Source organism: Camellia sinensis, chromosome 1 (genome assembly GCF_055761805.1).
Source record: "Camellia sinensis isolate YWXY chromosome 1, ASM5576180v1, whole genome shotgun sequence".
Lineage (NCBI taxonomy): Eukaryota > Viridiplantae > Streptophyta > Magnoliopsida > Ericales > Theaceae > Camellia > Camellia sinensis.
The window spans coordinates 34,631,009-34,636,315 of NC_138961.1; positions in this window are offsets into that span (position 1 = coordinate 34,631,009).

The window sequence follows — 5,307 nt, forward strand, 5'->3', positions numbered from 1 at the left end:
TCGAGCTTTCCAAACCCTGTATAATTTCTGCCCCATTCTTGGACCATGGCCTGGTCCTTTCAGAATGTGCTTCTTCGTGCACTGTCGGCCCCTTTTTCGGCCTGTCGGCCCCCACTTTGTTGCTGCCTGCCATCAATGAGCCACTGCCGACCATCCCTGATGGCCGGCAACACTGCTGTCTCTGCAGGTTTCACTCCAGATCTTTTGAGCCAGCTGGAATCCTTTTATCTGCCCTCCATACACGTGTATGGAGGGATGAAGCTCTTGCCAAGATTCTTGAAGAAACTTTGCATTGCTTTTCTTCTATATTTGGAGAGGACCTCTCTCCTTAGCAGGGGTTGAGCATTTTGAGAAGAAATACCTCTATATATATATATATATATATTGCTGTTAATTTGCGCCTTGAAGTCCATTTTCCTTGCACTTTTACACTACAACACTTAGAGATACACCACCACCATTGGATTAAGGTTCTTGGGAGGACTTCTTGAGCTCTGAAAGTGAGGTTTTACCCTCTGAAGTTGCTGGTTTCGAAGTTGACCTTCAAGGGTGAGTTTCTTTCCTTTTTTAGCACTTTTGTGTACCTCATGTTGGCCATCCTTGGATATTGTTTTAGGCCTTGCTTTCAACTGAAAAAAGTATTGTATTTAAGTGCTATTGAAGTTTGTTTAAGGTCTTTTTGCTGTTGAGGGTCTTCAACCCTCTTGTTGGCTTTGTTTAGCCTTGTTTTGAGCCACGTCTTAAGTCCTCCGAGCTGGCCTTGGTTTGGCCTTCAAACCACTGAAATCCAATGGATTTTCAGTGGTAGGCATGTGGTTTTGAGGCCTCAAATCAGAGGGGGTGGACCCCTCTCTTTTGGTTCTTGTTTGCATGCATTTTTGGCCTTCCAAAGGAGCATGCCTCTATGTATTTTTAAGGCTTGGTTCAGGCCATTTTTTGTGACTTTTAGGACCTTCCTTAATTCTTCACATGGCTGGTTTGGTCATATTTTGCAAACATCTTACATGTGTAGTGTAATCCCATTCATAGCTTTACAAAGTAGCATGTTCTTCTTGCATGTGTTGGCTCCATTTCAATAGGTTTTTGGTGATGTTTTACCATGCCTTAGATTTGTTTTGGGTTGGTTTTGTCATTCCATGCATGCATCTTACACTTGTAGTGTAAATCTCCCAAACTAGCTTTATATGCTTCTTGCTTTAGCATGTCGTCCTAGCTTATGTTCAGTCCATTTCAGCATGTATTTCATCATCATTTGGCATGTCATGACTCTATGTTTTGCTAGTTTGGTCTTATTTTGCATGGTCCATATACTTGTAGGACAAATCTTGCTTACTAGCTTTATGTGCATGATGCTTTGACTCATCATCCTAGCATATTTTGGCTTTACCCCAGCATGATTTTGTTTTCATTTTGAGGTGTTTTAACACTGTTTTAGGCTGCCATGGCCATACCACTCATGCTTTCTATAGCTATAGTGTAAATGCTTATGCTAGTCTTGGGTTTTGAGGCCCCTACCATGCCATACATGTGATGTTTGCATGCTTTGCCATCATTTCAAATGTTATTTCAGTCCATGAAATGCAGTCATACACTTGCATTTGACATGTTTTTAATGCCTTGGAGGCTTGGTTCTTTATGCCTCATGAATGGATCATTGTGCATGCCATTAAGCCTAAGCCTTTGGCTCATCATATCAGTGCATTTTTTTGTCTTGTTATACCATGATGTAACTCTGTTTTATGCTGTCCAAGTCATGCCATGTTTGGTTTCAATAAGTGCAGCGCATTGCCTCTTTTGTAGCCTTCCATGCTCCATGTTTTTGGACTTGTGTTCTAGCTCGTGTTGGCTAACTTCGAGCTTGTTTTTGGTCTTGTTTGGACCTACCTTGGGACTGTTTTAGGCCCCCTTGGCCCTTTGGGGCTTGCTTTTTATAGCCATGGCTTAAGTCCCTTTACTTATTTTGAGCTTTGAGCATCCTAACATGCCATGCTTGCATTGTTTAGTTGATTTGGCATCAATTTACATGATATTGCAGAGCTTATCTTGTTGTCACATATCCATACTTGTCGCTCTTTAAGTATGCTTAAGAGTTGCATCTTTATGCCTTAATTCTTGGGCCCATTGGCATGCATGCTTGTCTAGCATTTTGTGGCATCAATTCAGCACTTTATGGCCACTGATTTGGGCATATCTGAGGTCTGCCTATTTTGGTTTAAGTCCATCCCTTGCATGTTGTTGCGTGCTTGCCTTGCATATTGTTGTATGCTTGCTCCATCTTTGCATGTTGTCGCATGCTAGTTCCTTTACATGTTGTTGCATGTTTATTACATACTTGGTACATTGCATGTTGTCGCATGCTAGTTCCGTTATTTGTCGTTGCATGCTTGCTTTACCTTGCATTGAGTATGCCTTGTAGTTACATTTTTGCATCCTTAGGACATATTGCCTGTTTTCCATGTTTGCTTTTTATTGTCGTTTAGATTAAAGTGTTAATCCGAGCATAGGAATGAGGGGCATTTCATACTCCAAGTGATGAAACGTATCTCAATTCTCGATCGCCGGTGCTCTTGATGATCCATGATAGAGTTCTAGGCACTTATGTGATTTCTTGTGCATTCATTTCATATTGGCTTGCACAAGTCAGATCTTTGGCCATCATGCATCGGGATGCGTGACTAATGGTCGTAGATCTGACTATGCCTCTCCCTTGATACATTGAGATGATATGGGATGGCATAGTGCGTACATATCCTTGGGAGACCCCCTACTTTCTCTGTTTTGTGCTCTACTGCAGCTTGGTGTCCCAGCATATCAGTGGCCGGCAGTGCCTTGCAGATGGCCGGCACCCCTTCTTTTTTGGTCGGCAGTGGCTTACAATGGCCGGCAGGCCACTGATGCACTCCCCCAGACTGGTTTTGGTAAGGTTTAGTAGGAATTCTTTGAGGACACCCTGCAGATAGAGCCTCTAAAGAGCAATCGGAAGGCGTTTAGAGGCGAGAAACCGAGCGCAAACATGCATACCATTCTGCTTCTATGAACAGAGCTGAAGCAGCATTAGTTGTCGTTTTTCATTTGTTATTTGTTAATTTTATAATTAATTAAGCTTTGTAATAATTAGTTGTAGCTAGTTATTCATTCGGTTATGTAATAATTAATTAGCTTGTTAGTTAGTTAATTAGTTGGCATGTACTATTTATTCAGACCCTCCGTCAGGAGGGCCAATTTTGTAATAAGGGTGTGTGCGTGTGTGCGTGTGTGCGTGTCTTCCAACCTCCATTGCTTTCTCCCTTTTACTTACGTGCTTTTGTTGGTTAGTTTTAGGTCATTCTTCGATTAGCATCCTTATGCTTCGCATGTTTACATTCATTCTTCGATTAGCACCCATATGCTTTGCATGTTTGCATTCCATCCATCTTGCTAGCATACTTATGTTTGCATGTTGGCATCATTCATCTACATTGCATGCACCAGGCTCGGTGCATCACACTAATTGCATCGTATTTCAAAATTCTAAATTGAATACATGTTATCTAATTGCATCTCATATGCCATCTTAGGATAGCCGAGCCTATTTCTAGTTGCATTTTGCATGTGTTGCATTAGCCATCTTAACATGAACTAGGATCATGCATTTATTACTAACTTGTTCTTTATTTTGGCTCGGAGTACACTGTAAGTATTTATGCTTTAGCATCTTGCATGTGTGTGAATGTTAACATGACAGCATGCTTGCCATGAGGCTAACTGCTTAGTTGATAAAATTGCTTAAATGCCTGTGGGTGAAGGTTGGATTGCTTGAATTGAAACAATTCATTGAAATTCGCATTTTAGCCTACTTACGATTAGCAAACTTCAAACCATTTCCAAATAAACGGATATGCGATGCTTTGTCCCAAATTAGGCGATCTAGTCTATACTTGTGTGTTGTGCGCATCACAAAGTAATCCTAGCTAATTAACCGGAAGAAGAACACATGTGTTTTCGAAAACAAAATATCATGTTTAGTAGTGGTCGATCTTTGATCGGGCGAGCAGGGGTGCTCATAGCTGACCTTCCCCAATTGTACCCAAGTTCCTGAGCTGAGGTAACTTTGGTGATGACGGACATGTGGCCTCAGGCACGAATCAGGGTTTCCTAAATTTTCCAAAAAAATAAAATATTTAGGTGGCGACTCTGTATCTGGCAAAGCAGTTCATGTTTGGCACTTCTTTACAAAAATCAGTTTTCCAAAATGATTTGTCAGATTTGGACTGTTTGGTGATTTGTTGGTCTTGCATTGTACTTTGCGAGACTAGATTCAGAACCGTGACATTTGAGTTCGAACTGTAGCATAAGGCCCTAGCGCGCATCTGCAAGGGGATATTTGTTCTTTATTGTTACCTTGTTCAATTCCCGATAATCGATACACAAACGCAAAGTTCCATCATTCTTTTTCACAAACAATACTGGTGCACCCCAAGGCGAAGTGCTAGGTCGAATAAACCCCTTGTCAAGCAGGTCTTGCAACGGTTCTTTCAATTCTTTCATTTCGGCTATAGCCATACTGTAGGAAGTTTTAGAAATGGGTTGGGTGCCTGGCACAGTCTCAATAGTGAACTCTATCTCCCTGTTTGCCAATTCTCCTGGTAATTCATTTGGAAACACATCTGGAAATTCTCTAACAATAGGGTTGTCATTCAATTCAACATTCACAATTTGTTCAGATAACACATAGCACAAATAACCCTGGCACCCTTTCCTGATCAGTTTACATGCTTTCATTGCAGATATCAAATAAGGTGGAGGCACTACCCTATTACCCACAAACACAACCTCTTTCTGTTCTGGTGGTTTAAACACAACCCGTTTTGTCAGACAATCAATGGTGGCACAATATTTGGTTAACCAATCCATGTCCAAAATTACATCAAAATGCCTAAAGTTCAAGGGCAACAAATCTACATATAGGATAGCATCCTCAACACGCATATCACAAAACCGGTATATAGATTCACACAATACAGATTCCCCAGATGGAGCAGACACACATAGCAGATATGGCAGTAATTCTAAGGGTCTATTCAGTCTAGATGCAAATGCATATGTCACGAAAGAGTGTGTGGATCCGGAGTCAATTAACACAAAAGCATCTTGATTACATCTAGAAATTGTACCTGAGACAACTGCGTTGGCATTCTGTGTATCGCCCGGAACAAGCGCAAAAACTCTCCCCTGTCACACGGTATCCCCGGTGGTAACAGATCTCAAAGTATTTCCCGGCTTTGGGATCGATGCAGTGGAACTAGCAGTTATCTTTCCACCATTCTG